This window comes from Schistocerca piceifrons, chromosome 3 (assembly GCF_021461385.2).
Source record: "Schistocerca piceifrons isolate TAMUIC-IGC-003096 chromosome 3, iqSchPice1.1, whole genome shotgun sequence".
NCBI classification, from domain to species: Eukaryota; Metazoa; Arthropoda; class Insecta; order Orthoptera; family Acrididae; genus Schistocerca; species Schistocerca piceifrons.
The window spans coordinates 643,180,437-643,206,769 of record NC_060140.1 but is presented as its reverse complement, the minus strand read 5'-3'; positions in this window follow the sequence as shown (position 1 = coordinate 643,206,769).

Genomic DNA, 26,333 nt, shown 5'->3' with positions numbered 1-26,333 from the left:
CGCTAACGGTACCCGGATTTCTGCGTCGCCTAGATTCTGTTAAGTCGCCTTCCGCATCGCCTATCTTCCACAACTAACATCTGGTGCTAACTCATCCACTTCCCTCACCTTCTTCTATTCATAGAGCACCTTCGAATCCGATTCATAAATCGCAAAACCCAGTCCCAGCACCCAATTTTCCATTCACTACTCACCAAACTAGGCACCCTGCTGCACCACTACATCGTTATTCTACCTTTCATGCAAGTCCATACCTTAACCATGCTCTCCAGCCGGAATTTTAACCCATTCCCAGTCCCCAACGATAATGCTCCGCCCCCTATCCTTCAATTTTTCATTCCCACTTCATTCACTTTGCTGACGTCACATCGCTACATGCGGTTCTACAGGGCCCCATAGGCACACTCATCATCGCACCATCACCACGATAACTTTTTCATGTGGCAGCGCGCATCACCATTACACAATGGCATCAAGGGCAGCGTTCACCTTCAAGAGTGATCGTATTTTAGCTGTAATGTAAAATCGTCAAACGAGTTTTAAAAACTACCAGTATTTATGTCTTTATGTATTTACAAATGCTTGTTTATTGTCACTTGTTTTGTGTAAAAACCGTCACTATCCTCCACTTAATCAATTTTTTTACAAAGTCATCTCTTATTGTCCCTTATCTGTTTTAACCCGTTCTAAATAGCATTGGCTGAAGATCGGTTTTTGTCAGTTGCCAGTCCGCCCCCAGATGTGGGGAACTGAAATCACAATAAAGAAAAAAAAATCCAGGTCCGGGAGCCAGTGACTTTATTCCCGAAGACAATGGCGGAGATAGCCACAGAAAGCTCAACAATTTTATTCTAAATGACGCGGCTTGAAAACCAAGATGATTTTCTTCAGACATGCTGCCGCGAAAGACGCCGAAGACACAACTTTGTCAATCAATGCCAAGCCGAATAACTGCTTACATTAGTTTCAGAGGTGTACCTGTGCGTTATTGACTTGCTCAGTATGTGAAGCGCGTTCCGTCGACTAAGTCATCCGGTTTCTGTGAAACTGTAATCATTTGTTTGTACATGTACGTGACACATACAGTTTTCCGTCCTATTCGGATGATTCCGTCGTAGTGCGCCGTTTTCTTCGTTTTAGAGTGCGCTACTGAAGGAAATCTTAATTTTCTCTTTGCTTAGAGACAGTGTTACATAGACAAGAATTCCATCGATGTGTATATGTTTCTTCTTTGTAAGCATATGGGCAGTGAAATGGTCACTAAGAGCACTGGTAGTATAGATGATTAGTATTCCAAACCCATTCATGGTCTGCATGATTCCTCTCCGAAACGAACGCATAGCAGTTAGCAATTCGCATCATACGGGATCTTTGCGGGATCTTTTCTAAGCAAAAAAGACGTAGTGAAGTTGCATAAAGGACGGAGAGTGACATCATTCACTACAACATCTAGCCGTGGAATGTGATTAGTGTAACAGTATAATGTATATTTCATACACGCTTAATTATGTGTTTGATGTACCTAGTATTGTACGTTTGTATGACAACTCAATCGAAGTCTTGGAAGAGTGATATCAACATTCTGAGTTAAATCATAGGCACAGAAATATCTGTCATCAAAACGTAAAATCGGAAAACTGTAGTCAGGGTATAATAGATGGGCATGAGCAAGTGACAGAATCAACATTGCATTGCTTTCTTATTTGGCGTCACGACGGAAAACTAAAACTACGTACCCATGTACAAGAAATAGTACAGGAAATTTGTGTTTACGCACAAACCGGTTAAACATGGGTTATCCTTATAATAGAGTACAGTCTTCACCTATATTAATAGGATTCGCTTTCATGGTTTTTGATTCAAACTCTCGTCAGCGATCACGATGACTGTGATGGCCTTCATGTTAAATAAAACATTCGCTGCACTGAAGCGCTAATTGGTGTTACGTAGGCCGTCATGAATTCCATCAGGCGTTGAATCAATCAGTTCCTATCAGCATATTTCGATTCTGCACCATCCGTCGTACAATGTAGTCCACGAGTTAGACATAGGGGAAACAAACACGTCATTTTGCAATTTGAGCTGAAATCAACAGAACTATGTAACTATTTAGGCAATGAATTAACCCGTAGTGACAGTGACAAAAAAGTAAGCTTTCGGATTGCGGCCTTAAGTGAGATTACTTGTGGTGTTTATTAAAAGACAGCTAACTCTTATGTAGTCAGTAAACTACATTTTGTTGCTGTGATAGTATTTCATTTATTTCTCTCATTTACAATCGCGACAGAAATGTTTAATATATGTTGAACAATTAATCGATAAGAAATAATACCTACATGGAAACGGTTATCCATTAGCGTAGCCTGAGTTTTGACCCTGATACAGTATTCCTGTCACACTGTGTGCATCAGGAAATGGACAGAGAACGTTGCACTACGTTCGTAGTGATTTACTGCGGTTTAATTGCCCATTTTATGAATGAAAAGAGGACGTTACGTGTGAGCAAAACATCGGTTTGAGGTTTCGTAACAGAGCCCAACTAGCTTGACATTAGATATACTGCTGCTCGCAAAGTACGAGAGTGTAGTAGTGATACCGAGAACAGCCAGTTGTGAAAGTTACGTGGCGGTGTAATTAATTAACGCGAGAGCTGGCCTACACCTGCGTCCGCATCTGCAGCTCGCAAATAACTGTTTAGTTAGCCGAAGTGAATACGAGAACGTAATGCTTATTTCTGTGGGTGTCCTAGTTACTCTGGTCGCTGTGAAACGGATGGAGCCCTCGAAACTAGCTTTGACAGTGGCTGAGGCTTTGCTTTCAATGATCTGGGATTGTTTCTGCTAAAGGCAAAGAGCCATAATTTCGTGGAAACTCGATCAATCCACAATAAAGAACATTTTTAGGAGCTTACATAAAGAGTTCGTTGTGACAGTGCATAAAATAATGGGCCGGTATGTGTTGGGAGAGAAATTCGAATGTCCGTCGGACCATGGAAGTTTCAGTTTCCGGGACCTCTCTTAAATGACTTCAGGTAAAAGCTCACATCGTGATATCAGTCCTTTCCTTCTCTTCGTCTCAGCTAGTATCGAGGTAGACGGCGCTGTAATTTCGGAATACTCCATTCCCCCATCCGGAGTGGCCGAGCGGTACTAGGTGCTACAAACTGGAACCGAGCGACCGCTACGGTCGCAGGTTCGAATCCTGCCTCGGGAATGGATATGTGTGTGATGTCCTTAGGTTAGTTAGGTTTAAGTAGTTCTAGGGGACTGATGACCTCATAAATTACGTCCCATAGTGCTCAGAGCCATTTGTACCATTTGAATACTCCATTCCTCCTTTGCAACATTCTGATAACTTGTGTCATTTGTCATTTTATGTTATCTACACGCAGACGAATTTGAACAGGCATTCCAGAAATGATACGCTAAGACTCTCTTAACGAATAAGTATTAACTCGGTGTGGGTCACTGAGACACGAATAATTATTGTGTGGCAAGTATATCGAGAACAACAGAAATCAAAGGTAATGACAACAAGAATAATAGCTGACGATTACCTTTCCTTATTGAACAAGAAACACACGTGACGCCAGAATTCAGTAAGCATCTCGGACACCATGTTTCGGGATTGACAGCCTAAAGCGGACTGCCAAATCTGCCGTCAAGAACATATTAGTAAGACACGTATAGTGCCAGAATATGTAACAACGTTCCTAGAAGAGAGATATGTGGCCCATTGTGTTGTCCTTCATCTTGTTTCGAACAATATTACCGATTTTTGAATCGCTACATTCGAAAGCAGTTACTCCGTAAGATCTGCTAGCAGTCTTTAGTTAAACACGCTGTAACTTCACGGACACTGAGGACCACAATTAGAGTCATATCATGAGATCTTAGAAGCAGGTTATCATCAGGTTCTGCGAGGTAACTGTAGGCGACTGCCTGAGTGGTCATTTAACCGGGACACATTCAATTTGATGCACCATTATCTTTCAGTTGAGCGGATGCGATAGGCAAAATGTGCAGTACAACACCTTTTACGCAAACTACACGATTACACGAGTAACAATGTCTGTAAAAGTTTCTAGATTTATTGCTTCAAGATTAAAGTGGTTTTGAGTTTGTGCCCTCTAATAGGTACGACACGTTTTACAAACTGCATTACTGTATGAATTCCTGCAGCTTGACTAATATTATTAACAAGCCGTTATTTCCCCTTAGGTTAAAAGTAAGGGGCGAGGACAATATGCATTTAAGTTCGGAGTTAACCATTAGAAACTACTGGAAAGTTACTTTGGGCATGGCTCGAAAGAAGAAAAAGTAGTGGCATGAGAGAGTGTGAAACTGATTCGTCAGTTTTCCAACTAGTAGGGCGGTGAAGTTTATTACGACTTCAGTAATTCTTAGTTATAAATACGACAAGGTTTGTGAGCTGTAAAGTTAATGCGCAGTAAAGCATTTGCGTAATAAAATCACAAGAAATGTGCCACTAAAACTTACGCTAACTTTCTGTACCCAGACAAATATTTATCCTGTCCGATGATTCCTTACCAGATAAATACGAAAGTGTCATTTACAGACAGTTACGCTTTCTTGTCTCTCGTTACCCGCGAGAAGACACAAACACTTTAGTTAAAACGTATAAGTAATGCATAATACCACTTTCATTTAAATCGGAAATTCCGTCTTCTGTACCCAAGGTATTACTCTATTCCGCGCCTTCATAAACAACTAAAGGAAATGATATTCTGCTAAGATGTTGAGCTCCTTCGTGTAGATGCCTCCTCAAATCCCCACTAGGTCTTCCACATTTATGTTTACTGTAATTTCTCTAAATCGTTTAAAGTGAGGATGATTCCTTTCAAAGGGAAACAGCTGACGTCCCTCACATACCTTCTCCAAAACGAGTTTGCACTCAGATACTAATGATATCGTCGTGAGTTGGATGTAATATCTTAAGTTTTCCTCTTTCTGAAAAGACCATTTCCTTCCGAAATCTGCATAACCTGTAACTACATATTTAGCAATGCACTTGTAGTCCACGTCTGTGACAGGTCAAGTTTGAAGTAATAGAATGATAAACTTTTGTCAGTCACATTAATAAAACAAAAACAAAACCGGGGCCATGTGTCCCCTGAGTTGCCATAATTATCTATTCTTGTGTTTATTTGCGACAGAGTTTACTGATAATTACTACCGAGGAGAGTGAAATTTCAGGAAAATATATGTTGCTAGCTGTTCCCCGCGACGTTCCTCGCGGCTAAACAGTAGTTTAAGGGCGAAACTCACTATCCACACCAATGCGCCGTCACAAAATTTATCTTTTGAAAGTCCTGCGGCGCGACATCGAAAGAAGCATTGACTTTTGAGACAGTGGGAGATCCTAACAAACTCAAGTCGCTCGCAACTGTCTAGTCTACTTGACCCAGTAGCCAATTATAAAATGTGCCAGAAAAGGTAGTAAATAATAGCACGACTGTTTGCGAGAGGCTTAGCAAGGGAAAAATAATTGATTTCTCGGTGTTTATCGACAGACAGAAATATACAGCAATACGTCTCAGTAAACTGCGTGCCGAGACTTGTGTTCGAAAATTCCCATTACGAAGTCGTAGGATTTGTGAGGGGGATCGAGTACATAGTATTTTCAATAGGAACCCATGTCAGGAAAGGAACCGTTCCCGTTATAATACGGTTTCAGTACAGGTGTGTAACGCATCCACGTCTGGTGAGGGAAAAAGTGTCGTGATGTTTGTCTTGTTATGCAATAGGGTATACAGGATGAAGTGTACTACGTCAGACCATCACCTGATGTCACTTAAGGTCTACTTGCTGCGAGACCTATTCAATGCCTGTACGCCTCCGATACAGTAAATATCGTTTGGCACACATTTTCGAAACACACAGGCGAAACTGAAAGTAACGGAAGAGATGCTATTCAGGTGTATCGAGAACAGTTTCCCACAACGTAGCACGGCATAGCACAAACTTTTTGCCCTAGTTACGCAGCAGCTCCAGGAAACAGGTCCGTTCCCTAAGAGGAGACGGGACTGTGATGCTCCACAGCAATGCCGCACGCCCGTATTTGAAGATGACGTATTGCATCGCTCTGATGAGAACCTGTCATAGAGTACTCGATGTTAGTCACAGTATCGTCTGGGACATCCTGTGTTAGCAACAACTGCATCCACACCATTCGCCCTTTGTACCCGTGGTCTGGGGGTAGCGTCTTTGATTCATATTCAAAAACGTCTTCGGTCACGGGTTCGATCCCCGCCACTGCCTAAATTTTGATAAATAATCAGCATTGGCGGCCGAAGGCTTCCGGCATAAGAAGTCAGCCTCATTCTGCCAACGGCCTAGTCAAAGAGGGCGGAGGAGCGGATACAGATTCAGGGCACTCTCTTGTCCTAGGGGTGGGAAATTGCCCCTAAAGGCGGAAGAATCAGCAATGATCAACGACATGAGGATGCAGAAGGCAATGGAAACCACTGCATTAAAGACTCGTAACGTGTATCCACAGGACATGTGGCCTGTAGTTGAAGAAGTGTCATGATGATCTCTCCGTTGGCAAAATATTCCGGAATAGTCCCCCATTCGGATCTCCGAGAGTGGACTGCCAAGGGGGAGGTTACCATGAGAAAAAGATTGAATAATCAACGAAAGGATAACGTTCTACGAGTCGGGGCGTGGAATGTCAGAAGCTTGAACGTGGTAGGGAAACTATAAAATCTGAAAAGGGAAATGCAAAGTCTCAATCTAGATACAGTAGGGGTCAGTTAAGTGAAGTGGAAAGAAGACAAGGATTTCTGGTCAGATGAGTATCGGGTAATATCAACAGCAGCAGAAAATGGTATAACAGGTGTAGGATTCGTTATGAATAGGAAGGTAGGGCAGAGGGTGTGTTACTGTGAACAGTTCAGTGACCGGGTTGTTCTAATCAGAATCGACAGCAGACCAACACCGAAAACGATAGTTCAGGTATACATGCCGATGTCGCAAGCTGAAGATGAACAGATAGAGAAAGTGTATGAGGATATTGAAAGGGTAATGCAGTATGTAAAGGGGGACGAAAATCTAATAGACATGGGCGACTGGAATGCAGTTGTAGGGGAAGGAGTAGAAGAAAAGGTTACAGCAGAATATGGGCTTGGGACAAGGAATGAAAGAGGAGAACGACTAATTGAGTTCTGTAACAAGTTTCAGCTAGTAATAGCGAATACCCTGTTCAAGAATCACAAGAGGAGGACGTATACTTGGAAAAGGCCGGGAGATACGGGAAGAATTCAATTACATTACATCATCGTCAGACAGAGATTCCGAAATCAGATACTGGATTGTAAGGCGTACCCAGGAGCAGATATAGACTCAGATCACAATAAAGCAGTGATGAACAGTAGGCTGAAGTTCAAGACATTAGTCAAGAAGAATCAATACGCAAAGAAGTGGGATACGGAAGTACTAAGGAATGACGAGATACGTTTGAAGTTCTCTAACGGTATAGATACAGCAATAAGGAATAGCGCAGTAGGCAGTACAGTTGAAGAGGAATGGACATCTCTAAAAAGGGTCACCACAGAAGTTGGGATAGAAAACAAAGATACAAAGAAGGTAGCTGCAAAGAAACCATGGGTAACAGAAAAAATACTTCAGTTGATTGATGAAAGGAGGAAGTAAAAAAAATGTTCCAGGAAAATCAGGAATACAGAAATACAAGTCGGTGAGGAATAAATAGGAAGTGCAGGGAAGCTAAGACGAAATGGCTGCAGGAAAAATGTGAAGACATCGAAAAGGATATGATTGTCGGAAGGACAGACTCAGCATATAGAAAAGTCAAAACAACCTTTGGTGACATTAAAAGCGACGGCGGTAACATTAAGAGTGCAAAGGTAATTCCACTGTTAAATGCAGAGGAGAGAGCAGATAGGCGGAAAGAATACATTGAAAGCCTCTATGAGGGTGAAGATTTCTCTGATGTGATAGAAGAAGAAACAGGAGTCGAATTTAGAAGAGATAGGAGATCGAGTATTATAATCGGAATTTAAAAGAGCTTTGGAGGACTTACGGTCAAATAAGGCAGAAGGGATACATAACATTCCATCAGAATTTCTAAAATAATTGGCGGAAGTGGCAACAAATAGACTATTCACGTTGGTGTGTAGAATATATGAGTCTGGCGATATACCATCTGACTTTCGGAAAAGGATCATCCACACAATTCCGAAGACGGCAAGAGCTGACAAGTGCGAGAATTATCGCACAATCAGCTTAACAGCTCACGCATCGAAGCTGCTTACAAGAATAATATACAGAAGAATGGAAAAGAAAACTGAGAATGTGCTAGGTGACGATGTTTGGCTTTAGGAAAAGTAAAGGGACGAGAGAGGCAATTCTGATGTTACGGCTAATAATGGAAGCAAGGCTAAAGAAAAATCAAGACACTTTCATAGGATTTGTCGACCTGGAAAAAGCGTTCGACAATGTAAAATGGTGCAAGCTGTTCGAGATTCTGAAAAAAGTAGGGGTAAGCTATAGGGAGAGACGGGTCATATACAATATGCACAATAACCAAGAGGGAATAAAGAGTGGACGATCAAGAACGAAGTGCTCGTATTAAGAAGGGTGTAAGACAAGGCTGTAGCCTTTTGCCCCTACTCTTCAATCTGTGCATCGAGGAAGCAATGATGGAAATAAAAGAAAGGTTCAGGAGTGGAATTAAAATACAACCTGAAAGGATATCAATGATACGATTCGCTGATGACATTGCTATCCTAAGTGAAACTGAAGAAGAATTAAATGATCAGCTGAACGGAATGAACAGTCTAATTAGTACACAGTATGGTTTGAGAGTAAATCGGAGAAAGACGAAGGTAATGAGAAGTAGTAGAAATGAGAACAGCGAGAAACGTAACATCAGGATTGATGGTCACGAAGTCATTGAAGTTAAGGAATTCTGCTACGTAGGCAGTAAAATAACCAATGACGGACGGAGCAAGGAGGCCATCAAAAGTAGACTCGATATGGCAAAAATGGCATTTCTTGCCAAGAGAAGTCTACTAATATCAATTACCGGCCTTAATTTGAGGAAGAAATTTCTGAGGATGTACGTCTGGAGTACAGCATTGTATGGTAGTGAAACATGGACTGTGGGAAAACCGGAACGGAAGAGAATCGAAGCATTTGAGATGTGGTGCTATACACGAATGTTGAAAATTAGGTGGACTGATAAGGTGAGGAATGAGGAGGTTCTACGCAGAATCGGAGAGGAAAGGAATATGTGAAAAACACTGATAAGGAGAAGGGACAGGATGATAGGACATCTGCTAAGACACGAGGGAATGACTTCCATGGTACTAGAGGGAGCTGTAGAGGGCAAAACCTGTAGAGGAAGACAGAGATTGGAATACGTCAAGCAGATAATTGAGGACGTAGGTTGCAAGTGCTACTCTGAGATGAAGAAGTTAGCACAGGAAAGGAATTCGTGGCGGGCCGCATCAAACCAGTCAGTAGACTGATGACCGAAAACAAAAAAAAAGGGTGCACTCTATGGGCCCAGCCCATTTTCCACAACGCGTTTTCTGCTGCACGTGCTTCCTGCAGAGATGCATTGACAATACCTCTTTCCACGTCGAGTTCTGTTTACAGATGAATACAAGTTTGCTAGGTACTGTGTTCTGATTTGCCAAACAACCATTTCCGTGCAGACGAAACCTTTGTGCCTTGCGTGTTCAGACATTCCAGCATCTGTTTGGTATTGATGTGTGCACAGGTATTCTCGACGATTATGTGATGAGTCATAACTCCTTCCACTCAAGCTAACTCGTAGTGCATACTTGATCTTCCAACAAAACGTATCGGACCCGTTCTAGACCCTCTGGTACTGAATGTTCCTCAGGAAACGTTGTTTCAGCATTATGGCGAACCTGTTCACTTCTCACGTATGGTTGGAGACACATGGAGAAATATGGATAGGTGATGTGGTGCAATCGCGTGGCCGCCGCCAACGACAGATTTGACTCTTATGGAGTCGTATGGAAAGTTTAGTTTACCAGATTCGTGTAGAAACAGAGGAAGATCTGCTGACACGATTTCTGCTCGCTGCACTAGAAAGTGAAGAGACACCAGGTGGAAATGAAAGTGTGTACCAGAACATGCTTCGTAGTATGATATGCTAATTAAACCAAGAGCCTAAGCTTTCGAGAGGCGTTGACATACATCAACGGGGACAGTTGAAAATATGTGCCCCGACCGGGACTCGAACCCGCATCTCCTGCTTACATGGCAAACGCTCTATCCAATTGAGCCACCAAGGGCACAGATGATAGTGCGACTGCAGGGATTTATCCCTTGCACGCTGCCCGTGAGGCCATTCGTAGTGCCCCTGCCCTTTACACTCATTACTCGCTGCAGACAATCTTACAGACTTCCGTAAGAGTTCGGGCAATGCGTGTGCATCCAGCACAGAAGAAGAAGGTTAGTGGCCGGTTAGCTTTAACTATATGAAGATGGTATCTGTTCTTTCGGACATTTCCGAAAGAAGAGTTACCATCTTCATATGCGTATTACTATGTCCAGTAATAACGTTAATGGGCTCCACGTCGATCCGCTGCTGTAATACATCACTACTTTTCCATACGTACAGTACACTAGGTTCTTTTCTGATTTGGAATAGTGTAAACACTTACTGTTTAAGTTTTAATAAAAGGGTCTGCCGTAGTGGCCGAGCGGTTCTAGGCGCTTCAGTCTGGAACTGTGTGACCGCTACGGTCGCAGGTTCGAATACTGCCTCAGGCGTGGGTGTGTGTGATGTCTTTAGGTTAGTTAGGTTTAACTAGTTCTTAGTCTCCCATAGTGCTCAGAGCCATTTCAACCATTTGTTAATACAAACAAATGTTTCTTTATGTTTCCCTTCGAATTGTTACCTAATAATTGTTCTGTGTCACGTCTAAATCAGTTCCTAAACAGAAGTAGATGTGCTAAAAATCTGAATTGGAACAACCGTAGAATGTAAATGGTAAGTTTCCGAACATGGGTTCCTATTCAAAATATTATGTACTCACACCCCCCCTACAAGCACTGAAGTTTTCAGCGGCAGTTTCCGAACAGTCTGTAGTAGATGAGTTCCCGGCGTTGCCCAGGTATGTATTTACTCCAATCTTCTATTAGTCCATCACTTCGGCCCCACCTTCCTCTTTCTCCATCTCCTCCCTCCCCGTCTCTGTCCTTCTCCTCCACAGCCTCTCTCTATCCAACTTTTCGAAGCCCCCCCCCCCCCCCCCCACACACACACACACCCTGTACCAATCTCCTCCTTTCCACCACCTCCTTCTCTTCCTTTTATCTGTCCATTTATTCCTCGCCCTCACATGTTCCCTCTACCCCTCCCCGTTTCCATCTTCTAATCCAAATATCTTAGCCCGTCTCCTCCTTCCCCCACTTTGTCTGTCCATCCCCTCCTCCCACCTTCCTCTCCACGATATCATCCCCACCACACTAGAAGGCTGGTGGTCCTTACTGCCACAGTATTTCTTTCCAGATCATGAGCAATATTTTAAGCAAACTTTGGTTGAAATCGTTCCTGACGTTCAAGATGAGTATTTTACTTGTGGATTTACCCGCATACGCATATATCAGATTTGTTCCAAATATATTTAACAAATCTGACAAGCATTTGTAGACCTGTTTCGCGAGTATATCTAGCGAAATTCGCCCAGTAGTTTCATTTCCACAAAGCTCAATGTTTTTGACGTCTTATTTCCTGCACTACGTGGCGTATAATTATATAAATTTTGAAGTAAATCAATGTATAAGTGGCTAAGGTCTGTGTGTGAATAGAGATGGTAGTAAAGAAGTAATGAATTAAAACGTCATGCTCGATGCGGAACTTTTCACACATCTCAGTGGTTACGACGTCATATCTCCTGAACTATGTGTCATACAATGATGTAATATTGCTGGCACGTTAAGTGGTATATGTGAATACCGTCTACAGAAATTTGTCGCTAATACACATAGTAGTAAAGAAGTAATAAATTAAAACGTCTTGCGTCATGCCGGCAACGGCCTTGCCGCAGTGGATACACCGGTTCCCGTGAGATCACCAAGTTAAGCGCTGTCGAGCGTGGTCGGCACTTGGATGGGTGACCATCCAGGCCACAATGCACTGTTGCCATTTTTCGGGGTGCACTCAGCCTCGTCATGCCAATTGAGGAGCTACTCGACCGAATAGTAGCGGCTTTGGTCAAGAATACCATCTTACGACCGGGAGAGCAGTGTGCTGACCCTTCGCCCCTCCTATCTGCATCGTCCACTGAGGATGACACGGCGGTCGGATGGTCCCGGTAGACCACTCGTGGCCTGGAGACGGAGTGATGCTTCATGCAGCAGATTCATAGCACGAAAGTGGAAGTGTAGTAACCGAAAAACTTTTTTTCCTTTCATCATATTATGGGAGTTGCTATCGTCAAAAAAATAGGGTAAAAGTTTAATTTATAGTATAAAGCTTATTGGAAGTCAGTAAGTGCTCTCGGTCTCAAATACTGAATGAATGGCTATTCGTACGTCGTGACTACTCAACTTTTACACCCCTACCCCATAGCTGTAGCCTATGTGTAAAGTCAGGGTGTGCCGGCCGAGGTGGCCGAGCGGTTCTAGGCGCTACAGTCTGGAACCGCGCGACCGCTACGGTCGCAGGTTCGAATCCTGCCTCGGGCATGGATGTGTGTAATGTCCTTAGGTTAGTTAGGTTTGAGTAGTACTAAGTTCAAGGGGACTGATGACCACAGATGTTAAGTCCCATAGTGCTCAGAGCCATTTGAACCATTTTTTTAAAGTCAGGGTGTAAGGCATTTCCATTCCAAGTTTCAGCCAAATCCGTCCTGCCGTTTCAGCGCGAAGAACTAAGAAACAAATACACTAATCCTCTCACACACATACACACATACACACACACACACACACACACTCACTCACACACACACACACACACACACACACACATACACACATACACATTCACAAAGTTTCACGTTTATAATATGTGTAACATGGGAAAGCGAAAAAGTATTTGCAGCTATGAAGTACATGCATGAATCACAATTCGTGGTGCTAACTAACAATGTCTGTGTTACTTACGTATGTCATACCTCAGGGCTGTTCTTTGTCAACAGTAAAACTTTTATGTGTCTTCCCAATACTTCACTTTCCTTTTAATCCAGGATAAATTTTGTGCATAAAACAGCTATTCTGACGACGGAATGTATGAAAGAGGACGTTCACAGTAGTAACGAACATATCGAGGGTAAAAAAAGACACAAAGAAGCCAATGTAGGGTCATTAGAAGATGTCGAGCTCCAGTAGCACCAATACACTGATTTTGCTTACAAAGGAGAGCCTTCAACTAACTGTTCTCGCACATGTGAAACTATGTCATTTGTATGTCGTCAGAAGTCTTTAGCATTCCGGTCTTATTTTTATATTCTCTCACAAGACATACTATGAATTCAACTAATGCTACGTATTTGTCAAATTTGACACTACGAACTCATATCAAAATATCGGTTACGCAATAACGCATTCTGCGACACCTATAACTGTTTCGGGATTCTAAAAAGTAGTGCCACAGTTTATTTGTATTGTGTGTCATGTCTTTAGAATAAAAAAAATTAAGTTACTTGAGCAGCACGGCTGATATGCTTATAGAGACATTCATCTTTCCTCAGAAACATTATATGCTTTGATTTAGTAAACAGCTTTGCTGGCTTTAACGTGCTTATCGTAGTGCTATACATCCTTGTAATTACATTGGTAGCTCGCTGCGAGGTCGAAAAGTTCTCTACAGGAAGTTGATATTTTTGTATCACTCTCCAGAATGCGTCATTTGGTAAAAAAAGGAATAAATTATGACTCTTGCAAAAGTACACGGAGAGAACAAACGGATGATATAACAAAATATCTCACATTCGCTGTCCGCGTTGTCTCTCGTACCGAAATATGTGTGCTGGGAAGAAAACATCGAAACACTGTGTAAAATGCACACTTGAACATAAATAAAAATCCCAGAACAATCTGCTGATGCAGCCGTTGTATTTGACCACGAATGGCAGCTATACAGTGCCCTGAATACGACGCGTTTGCCAGTCGTGGTCAGAGCAGAGTTCTTTCTAGTTGTCCTTGCATTATGTCGGATCTAAGTGAATTGGAAAGTGGGCAGGTTGTTGGTGCTCGTATGGTGTTTGCTACCGCAACCGAGGTAGCTGAAGTGTTTTTGCTTCATGAGGCACCGAACTGACGACTTACACGTCATACAAGAAACGAGAAAGATATCATCCGATATGTCACAAGACCAACTAAAGTTCTTCTTGAGTAATCGTCACAAACGGTCACTGAAGAGGATTGTGGCGTAAAAGTACGATCGCTGCAAAATTCACTGGGGAACTGAATGTCGCAACTATGCGAAGAAAGTTGGAAATCGCAGCGCTATCTGGAAAGCCAACACTATATATCAGTGGTGCAAATACCCGCAACAGGAAAATGTGTTGCCGAAACCACAATCCTGGACTGTGGAGTAATAGGAGAAAGTCATCTGGCCGGGTAAGTCTTATTTCACGTAGTTTCCAGCTTGTGGCTGAGTTTACATCCCAAGTGGCAAATATGGACGCGAATCGGTGAAATTTTGGGCAGGCATATAATGGTGCTAATGGGCCACAGCTCCAGTTTCAGCACGATGATGAACTGTCGTATCACTCACGGCCACCATAGTCACCAGATATCAGTGATACTGACACTTGATTGTCCACCTTGGACATAAGGGTGCTTGACTGCTATCAACCTCCACCAACATTATGTGAGCTTTTTACTATTTCGCAAGGAGAATGGTATAAGATCGCCTTGAAAAACAGATAGGACTTGTATTTAACCATTTCGAGCCAACTGCAAGATATTATGGATGTCAACTGCTTTCCTACACAGCATGAGACATAATAATGTGTTTTCGATGTTATCGTATTTTAGTCGACACCCTGTACGTGACCGCCCCCCTCCCCTCCCCACCAGTGGCTCGAGTCCTACATCGAGCATGGGTGTGTGTGTGTGTGTGTGTGTGTGTGTGTGTGTGTGTGTGTGTGTTTGTGTTCTTCTTACCGTAAGTTAGTTTAACTTAGATTAAGTAGTGGGTAAGGCTAGGGACCCAAGACGTGAGCAGTTGTTCCGATAGGTACTTACCACAAATTTCAAAATTTTCCTGTTGTCAAGATACTTGATTTGTACGTGGAAGAGGCGAAATTGCAGTTATTTTCTTATTTTTATTTTCTTACTACAGTTCAGGTGATTACGGGTTTGGCAACGTGAGTGTTCCGTTTTTAAAGCCATCGACCAAGCGTTGAGTGGTAATCTCCCTTATGTTTTATAGACACCAGTAGTTGTTTTCTGTACTAACTAGATATACGCTGCATCTGCTCCAATTAAAATATTTCTAAGTACAGAAATGGGCACAGAAGGTCCTGTGGGATACCTATCAGATTTCGGAGTCCATACGCATGATGATTCGTAGGAGAGACGTATCATAATCCAACTGGACGAAGGAACTAGTGGCACATTATGAGATTCCCTGAACCTAACCATGATACAGTTTTCCCATAACAACGAAAGACTGACTTCGTTTCGTGAGTTTCCACGTTTATTTAGCATTTCTTAGGCACGTCAGTATTTTAACGGTAGAAATCTGAACGCACATATAATTTTAGGATACCCACAAAGTAGCTCTTCCAGCCGTGGTTCGTTTATTATGCTGTGGTCTTGTAGAGTCGCCACTGAAAGATCTGCTTCCTGTGCTTTGCCTGCACAAGCAGTGACATTTATAGGGGACGCTCTGAACACTGTTTGTCAACGAAGACGAATTAAAGCTGAGCTGCCGCTGTCCTAACAAAGGTTAACATACATTACTGTTATAGGGTGCTGCTTTCCAGTACTCTCACATTTAATCTGTATGAAACAACATGATACTACTCAGAAGTTAAAAAGTTCAATACGGCTGACATGTGATGGTAAGCTGTCTGTTGAAAACTCCTGGAGTTTACATAAGCTGAATTACAAGTAATGTAGTTGATTTCGAGTATCATACAAACAAAACACAATTCCAACATGAAACAAATATTTAAATTGTATGTGTCCAATAACGAACGAGATTTCAGCAAACGGGTCAACATTACGTGAGCTATGTTAAAACAATGAAAATGTTCTCATACACAAACGCACATGGAAAATAAAAATTAAGGAACTGAAAGTTTGGGGGTCAGGCGTAACTTGTTGTCTCACGTCTGTCAATATACCACCCTTTTAGTTCTGTACATCGTTGAAGAGTCAGGTAGCCAAACAAAAACGAATTTTGCATGATCTTGGCATGTGGAACACTTTATGTTACGAGATTTTTGTTACTGCCAAAATTGAGACACACTTCACTGATTATGCAAGAGACGGAAAGTTTCCTTGGAGACGCGTCTACTTTATTTTTAAGGCTCCGCTGCACGTTTGTGAGGACGGCTTATGATGAATTATGTTTGATTTGAGGTTTACGCCTTGAGAATTGTGTGACGTATACTCGCTACATTTCCCTTGTAAGTGTATTACAAAAGTTCTTCAAGGTTTATATTCTTATTTTCAGGACTACTAATTAATGGCATAAACATTTCTGAGACAGAACGGGCTATATCTCTGATCCTTAACATCGACGAACAATAATACCACCTGACAGTTTACTGGAACCAAGTTACTGTAGCCCGTTTCGTGAGAAGTACCAAGATATTTAGGAAAGTATGCAGGGTGTCCCAGGAGGAGTGCTCAGTACTCAGTAGTAAGACAGGAATTTAAAGCAAAAACTTCATACGGACATATGCCCCATTCTGATTGGTTTTCGAAGGAGGAAGCATTTCAGGTGTATTTGTCTTCTTGTTTGTGTCGCACACGCACCTGGCCTACCCTCTTAACCTCTCTTCTCTCGAGCTGTCTTTCTGCTATTAAACTAGCCCGTTGAATGCGCTGTCGTCCATGGTGTATTGTGAGGGAAGTAGTGTGATAGACTGAAAGAGAGAAACATGGGTTAACTGTGTCTGTACACGCTCTGGCTAAAATGCCGCTCATCTATAGAGTGGAGAAGATGCATGCATGTTGTATGTTTATGACTTCTACCCTGGTAATGCTCCTGTTGCTGTAGAAGAATACCGTCGGCGGTTCCCGACACAACCAATTCCTGATCATAGAGTGTTTACCAGAGATTTTAGCACATTTCATGAAACACTTATTCATGAGTCATGATGTTAGGAAGAACTCCGCTCACCGCTGGTAAAATGGTTGTTTATTAAAACACAGCCGGTTTCGTGGCTTTAAGCCGCATCATAAGGTCAACCTACGTGCTAAAAAGGAAAGTACAGCGTCGCCAATATTTAGGGAAATTAAATTAATAAAGTAATGTCTCAAATATGCTTACAATGTTAAAATATCATGAGCATATCCATCACTCCCAGTCAAAAGTGACGATTCAGAGAATATTGTCAATAATATGGCGAGTGAAAGCTAAAGAAGAAGGGCTCATTTTTTAAAATTAGCCTGCATCTAAAAAGGGAAAAGAAAATATAATATAGTGAGCGGATGATAATTTTTTAAAAAAAAAAAAAGAGGCTGGATTGGCGATAAGGAATTATCACTTCTAACACGATTAGCGGCTTAGATCAGCAGAACAGATAAAGGAACGCTCTATTTTTTTATAGATCATCACATCCGGGTACAATATCCGAAAAATATTGACAGACGTATGCGATCCAAAAACTTTATCCCAGCGTATTTTACATTTACAGATATAGGTAGAAAACTCAAGCAAAAGGAGAAAGCTGTGGTGAATAAATATAAAGAACTGGGTGTATACTGCATTACATGCAATGATGCCCCAGGAAATACACATATCAAAAAATGTTTTCCATTACCCCGGTTCCCAGAAAACTTGAAGATAGAGCTTGACTGTGGATATTGCATCACAGACACAGTCCCTTCCACTATTCAGAGACGTAAATTAACCCGCCCAAAGAAGTAAACAACCATGCATGAGCAGCGCCTACTAGATGGTGTGGGTCCGACAGCCGATCGGTCCCAGTTATTCCACCAGGAAGGAGGTACATGGCTCGTGTTGTTTGTAGTTCAGTCATGCGTAGACGGTTAATACCGCGGTTTGATCGAGTCCGCATTGTTACTTTCCGCCAGGAAGGGACCACAAAAACGGAAGTGTCCAGACGTCCGGAACTGAACCAAAGCAATGTTGTTCGGACATGGAGGAGATACAGAGGGACAGGAACTGTCGATGACATGCCTCGCTCAGGCCGCCCATGGGCTACAACTGCAGTGGACGACCGCTACTTACGGATTATGGCTCGGAGGAGCGCTGACAGAAACGCCACCATGTTGAATACTGCTTTTCGTACACCCACAGGACGTCGTGTGGGGACTCAAAATGTGCGCAACAGGCTTCATGATGTGCAACTTCACTCCCGATATTCATGGCGAGGTCCACCTTTGCAATCACGACATCATGCAGCGTGGTACATATGGGCCCAACAACATGCCGAATGGACCGCTCAGGATTGACACCAAGTTCTCTTCATAGATAAGTGTCGCATATGCCCTCACCAGACAATCATCGGATACGTGTTTGGAGGCAACCCGGTCAGGCTGAACACCTTAGACACACTTCCCAGCGAGCGCAGCAAGGTGGAGGCTCCCAGCTGTTTTGGGGTGGTATGTGGGGCCGACGTACTACGCTGGTTGTCATGGAAGGCCCCCGTAACGGCTGTATGATACGTGGCTGCCATCCACCAACCGATAGTGCAACCATATGGGCAGCATAGTGGCGAGGCATTCGTCTTCATGGACGACAATTGGCGGCACCATCGCCCACATCTGAGTATGATTTCCTTCAGGATAACGACATCTCTCGACTAGAGTGGCCAGCATGTTCTCCAGACATGAACCCTATCGAACATGAGTGCGATAGATTGAAAAGGGCTGCTTATGGACGACATGACCCTCCTACCATTCTGAGGGATCTGTGCCTAATTACCGTTGAGGAGTGGGACAATCTGGACCAACAGTGTCTTGATGGATTTGTGAATAGTATGCCACGACGAAGACAGGCATGCATCAATTCAAGAGGACGTGCTACTGGTATTAGAGTTACCAGTGTGTACAGGAATGTGGACCAGCACTCTGAAGGTCTCGCTGTATGGTGGTACAACATGCAACATGTGCTTTTCAGGAGCAATATGAAAGGCGAAATGTTGTTTATGTTTATCTCTATGCCAATTTTCTGTACAGAATTCGGAACTCTTGGAACCGAGGTGATGCAAAACTTTTTTCGGTGTGTGTATACAGGGCAAACCGGTAGGTTCGTTCGAATAAGATTTCTGGAACACCTTAACTTAAATAATCACCACTCTGCATTAACAACGCACTTGCGCGAAGAGGGGCACAGCATCACAAGCCCTACAGAAAGTTTAAAAATACTTCGCAGAAAACAAAAAAGCCATATATTGAATATATTAGAGGAAGTGGAACTTTTTAGACATAAAAAACGCAGAGTTCACGTTGAATAACCAGTAGGAATTAAAGCATCATAGCATTCTGGCTAATTTTGATCGTTTGTATGATGAGGTGCTAGTAGGTAATAAAATTCTTTACTATTCTCGCTTGTAAAGGTAGCGACCCAGCGCTCTTAGTCCTACGTATATGACGTCACACTGTCCACTGTGTTTCGCCAACCAGCTAGTCTCTCTTTGTCGTTCGTGCGGGTGTCTTTGTCTTGCCCTGCATTGAGCGGCCCTGGTGTTGTACGTGTAAGACCAAGCCAGTTGATTCTTTCCACATTGTAATTTGCGTGTGTCGCGACTATGCGTGTTAGCAGTGACAATTATCGCCAATCCGATCTCTCTTTTTCTAGAAAAGTTTTCTTCCGCTCACTACAATATACTTTCTTTTCCCTTTTTAGATGCAGGCAAATTTTAAAGAACGTGGCACTACTCCTTTCGCTCTCCATAATGTTGACAAAATTCTCTATATAGTAAGTTTTGACTAGGAACGATTGGTATGCCTACGACCTTTTAATGTTGTGAGTGTATTTTAGACATTCCTTTAGTAATTTTAATATCTGTAAATGGTAGACACTGTGCTTTGCTTTCTACCATGGAGGTTCACCTAATCGTGCGGTTTAGCCGTGAAACCGGTCGTGTTTCAATAAGCAACAATTTCACCAGCTGTGAGTGGAGTTCTTCCTAACATCATGTCTTTCAATAGCTGCGGATGCCCAAAATATGGTATAGTTTGTCATTAAAGATATCATTTATTCATGAACGCGTAGTTCAGCAACTTGTGGAAGAACAGCTACACATTATTGAAATGGGGCAGCGTAGTCCTACTACACGACATGCTTAGAAGTTTTTACTTTTTCAGAAGACTACTTGTAAAACACATAATGTTATGTTTATTAACTATTGCACATGGGTACATGTGTATAATGAAGAAAACCATTCAGCATAGTGCATATGTCCCTATGAAGTTTTCCGTTTCAAAGATCGCTCCTGTCATTCCCCGTATAATTAATTATTCCTGCTGGGATTGCCTATATAGGGGTACTACATTCTTCTTTTATTACTTTGTAATTAGTCGTGAACTGAAGCACACTACAGGGAAACAAGCGGCTTAGTGTTGCTATCGCACACATGAAGGAAAAATGAAACGTATCCACATGAGACGAAAGCCTAAGCTCTTTTCTGTACAGGGCTCACACCAGAAACAATACGTGTCCTTAGTATGTCGTAACGTATAATTCATTACAATCAAGATACATGAGGAAATGACAACTTCAAGGTAAATCTTAAAAGTAAAGGTAGAGATACACAGTCACACGTAACGCAGTGTATGTTGATATCCAGGTTAAGTGAAAAAAAAACAGTTGTATGGCATTATTGGCCGCCTCGAGCAAGTATTTCTATTTACCGCCATTTCGTAGACGTCCGCGTCTTTGTGATGAAGATGAGATGAATCGATTAGGACATCATATACAGGCAGTCAGCGTGGAAAGTAAATTTCCGGCCCGGTGGTGAATCGGCCCCGCGACCTAGCGATCTAGAGGCAGCGTCGGTAACCGCTTTTATTTTCTACCTGTCTACCTATCTCTGTCTATCAATCTAGGTATCCAGCTATTTTTAGTCGTTTTCTTTTCATCAGTTTGTGGGGATGTTGCATGACTCCTTTAAAATTTCATCCGTGGGAACTTCACATAATTTTTTTAATAAAGAGGATAACCGGTACTCGGATTAAACACGAAGAGCTGCCGTACCGGCAGAAGACCGCGACTTCTGCACCATGTCAGCGTGAAACTGAATAAACAAAACGCTGTGTTGACAGCGGTTCTTCCTGTTACCAATGCAGACTATAAGAATGTGTGGAGATATTTCACTTTCAGTGCACCTGAATTGCAGACGTAAGTTGTAATGTAAACTTTCATACGCGAAACGTATTCATACAAAATGTGTGATCGAGAGTGACATTCAACGACTACTCTGACGTGTGAATTATTTGTTGCTTACGTGCTTGTACCCAACACTGCTGTGGTATTAGTATATATATATATATATATATATATATATATATATATATATATATATATATATGCGTGATTTATTTCCGTTTATTTCAATTAAAGATTTTCACCCTGTGCTATTCTCTCACGTGATAAACGTCTATTAACTGAAACCTATTAATAACAAACACAGATTAACTGGGTCCAGACCTGATAAAAAGGGATATACAAACTTAAAATGAAATAACATTTATTATTACTTAGGTTTCTGTCACACATGCACATATTTCTTTTATACTGACTCGTTTCGGAAATTTGCTGACATTCTGAAACCATTGCCTGCATTTCAAATGTTCGACAAGAATAATTCGAATAGACTGTATATTCAAAAGACTTGTTTATACATTAAATAAACATAAAAAATGTTGTTTGACCGTAACATAATTCCAGCGGTATATTCAAAAGGGTTGTTCAGAAACCAGGTCGAATAAATGAATCATTGGAATTACGCTTAATCAAACATTTCAAATGCAAGCTGTGGTTTGAGAATGAACACAGGGCTCTAAACGAGTCTTCATCAAAAATTATATACAACTATGACAGAAACCTAAATAAACAACACACAAATTGAGTTGCTGGTCTATTACACCAACGAAATGTTTGAATTGCCTAAGTGACAATGTTATTTTGCAATTCATTTCTGCAAAAGAACAAAGCACAGTGGAAACTGAAGAACCTAAGTTTTCACGATAACAACAAACTGAAAATTTCTTGTAAAATAAAACAATATACTTCTTCGATGATTCTCAAAATATGCCAAAACGTACATTCGCAAAATTGCGCATCAGAATTTCATTACAGTAATACTGGAAATCTAAACAATTCCGAGTAATACTTCGGTAGTTAATGACAAAATTTGACGAAGCTGCTTTAAATCTCTCTATCAATTAGGCTTCACGAATAGTACATATTTGCGACTGGATGTAAGACAAACTGCCATCACCAGCTACATAAACATGTATTATACTAGTCACTGTTGTCAGATTACAGAAGGTTTTCATTTTACTGAACTAAACTCGATGGCACCTTGAACATCAGACTACAAGTGGAACACCCAGATAAGATGTGATATGCAGGATGACTATTACTGAACAACATCAAATAAAACAGTCATAACATCCGAACGGTTTGCGTTAGGACGTTCAACCTGCACGGTTGGACTCGGGTCATGATGGGAATTAGTATGCACTGTATGGTTTGGTTGAGCGACGAAGCCCACTTTCGTTTGGATGGGTTCGTCAGTAATCAAAATTGCCGCATTTGGAGACTGAGAATCCGCATTCGAAGATCGAGAAGTCTCTTCACCCTCAACGAGTGACCGTGTGGAGTGCATTTCCATTCACGGAATAATAGATGCGATATTCCTTGATCGCGTGGTCACTACCGATCGGTAAGTGAAAGTTTTGGAAGATGATTTCATTCTCATTAACCAAAGTGACCCTGATTTCGACAAGATGTTTGTCATGCAAGACGTAGTTCGTCTCCATCTGAGCAGGAAAATGTTTGTAGTCGCGGAGGAGCACTCTGGGGACCGCACTCTAGCTCTGGGGTACCTTGAGGTTACTCCCATGGGCCTCCATTGGCCGCCAAATTCTTCAGATCTGAAAACATGCGAGTTTTTTTGTGGGGCTGTATCAAAGACAAGGAGCTGAGCTGAAAAGAGCCATTCAGGAGGTCATCGACAGCATCTATGTCCCGACGCTTCAGCGGATGCAGAAATTCGCGTTCATGTCCGCCGCATCTTCGCCAATGATGGCAGGCATATCGAACATGTAATAACCTTTATCCAAATATCTGTAGTGACGTTTGCGTGTTGAATAATGTGTGTGCACGCCGTAGTTCGTAACTAATTTATGTTTTTTTATATAGTTCAATAATTGTCACCTTGTATCTGAAATCTATTACACTTATTAATTATGTACTGTTAATGTACTATTAATCTCTAATACGTGTCTTCAAAGAGCTTACATATAACATTAAACTTTCACGTGACTTGTCGAAGAGCTTTTGCAACACGCATCTGTTTGAAATTCCTTGATATACTTAGGAAGACAGTGTTAATATCAACATTCTAAAGCATAACTCAATCCAACAGCAGTATTCAAAAGTGGAGAAATATTTTTACATTTTCATACTGGCTACACAAACCAGAGAGACAGGATTGATGGTAACATAAAAGCTACAACAGCTTCAGCAAAATTGCAGAAAGAAGATAATGACGGAGTAATGTAGCGGCTAATTAAATATCAGTACTGCTAAGAGTCCATCTGGACACTCTGTGTTGAAAGAATGATTGGATCTCTGCCGACAGATATCGAAACAAATGAACAATATAAAAGCCACGAATTCCATTAAAGGTTAAAGGAAGCCTTAACTTTTACACATTTCAGAAATTGTTAAATCTGATATCTCTGAAACAATGTGTCGAATCTATATGGAGCATTCATAATGCTTTATCTACTAGCGGCTATATTGTCTCATAATGTCAGTATGCAATTATACAGTCGGACTGAGTGCAGTCCTTACTTGGAAGAACGAAAACTGCACTAAAAGTACAAGGATAAGGGTTAAAATTCACATTAGAAATAGTTCCATGCTGAAGAGTTAAGAAAAATTCTGAACGAACATCACAAAAACGTACTATTGCTGTATTATTTATTTCATCACATTGTGGCTTCGAATATGTTATACACTCGTCGTTCAGTCGAACCATTCATGCCTATGAATTTTGTTACTAATTTGTGCCACACAGAGGAAGTGGAACGCGAATCAAGCAGTCACAGGGAGATACTAGAGAGCTGAAGGAAATCGCACGTTTAACCATTGAAGCTCTAATGAGACATGAGTTTCAACTAAGCAGATACTAAAATGATGACCATTTATTAGAAATATGTAATAAAACTGTTTTAATTTTTATTTGTGCATGAATGCTGGTAGGTAAACTGATAATACATAATCTATATCATATTTGTAAATATTACATTCGTTTATTGCTGTAGAGTGGCACCACAACATTTCGCAAGTTGTGATGTACGAAAATCTTTAACGTTCCACTGAAATTTACCCTGCAAATATGCTTTCAGTGCTACGTGTACAGCTGAAGGCATATTCACGAAGTATATGGTTCAGGTCTCATCACATACAAGTTGCAATTTCCAGTGTAAAACGTGGATACCTAATAAAAATAATTTCAGAGCTAGCTCAGGAAACAAATTATTATACATTAAGTAATATCATTGATTCTAGGCCATTTCTAAGACATGCGTCTAACACATATAACATAGTTTAAATGCCCAACGTGCTTGTAGCAATATAATGTTCAGTGCACCAATAGAAAATACGTTGTATGCAATTTAACAGTGTTGTAATTTAAACAAGCAGCTATTAGATAACTTCTCTTTTTGGAACCTTCTAGGAATATTGGTAAAATAAATGACAAATTGATGTCAGTCAATTCACTCAACAGGAGACCACGAAAACGTTAATACTGCAACAACAAGGATAGTGATGGTGATCAACATTGCTACCGAATTAGAATGTAGGAATTATTATTAGGTAAATTTCTCGACGCTCTGTATGTTCCATCGTCTTCGGCGTGTAGCTGGCGAATATGGAAGCAAGCTTCCGGGAAAGAAAGTAGCAAAGAGACTTAGAAATTCTTACTGGTTTATACTCTCAAGGGGTGTCATCTATTGGTTGATAAACTTTAGTGCAAGCTAGAATGAGCTAAGACGGAAGTTGTAACAGGTATAGCTCTGGTTGAAGGAAAATTTCAGTGACTTAGCTCCATAAATGACTGTTTGCAGCTCTCATGCCGTCCTACGAAAGAGAAGGATGTGGAGATGTTATTGCGGCATTGTGGTGATCGGCGCCGATGTCTAGTCCTTTCCTAACGTTCCTGAAACGTTTACCGATAATCTGGGAAAGTACCAGGTAACTTGCTGCAACAATTCAGTCCTATTTCCGTATGTGAGAGAACTTTACTTTATAAATAAATTTTACTATACCTAAAACTGAAGTGACATTTGTTTAGTGAAGAGAAAAAAGGTCGGTTTGCTCATTTCCACACCAAACTCACTGGAAGTCGCTACAACAATAATAATTTTTCATGACAGGTTGCTTATTTTACAGCGTCATATCCATTTATACAAGAGGTATAGATGTAAAATGTCAGTTTACATTTGATAAATTGTGCTGTTATTCTATCGTGTAAAATTACTATTATGCTGTTAGCTTTCAAGATTTGTGGGCGAAGTTGCTTATCTCCGTATTATTGAGTCTGCGTTTGAGTTAATATTATATTTTCTCAAATACACCTAGACATTTAAGGAATCCGGCAGGATTTTGTGGAAACATTATTTTGATATTTTAGACAAAACTAAAAGACATGTAGTGATATTGTAAGAAAATGTGATTAAATGATGATCCCAGTTAGCACATGTAAGAGAAATTACATTGGGTATAGTTTAATTAGAGACACAAGGTCGCATGTGAGGCGTACGATGTTTGGCCGATTAACTGAGCACGCCATTAACATTACTTTCAGCGAAAAATATTTTGTTGATGAGTAGTTTCGGTAGAAGTACCATTTTCAACTCTAGCAATATAACATAAGGAATACCACAAGAAAAGAGTTTCCGTAACGGTATTGTTTCCGT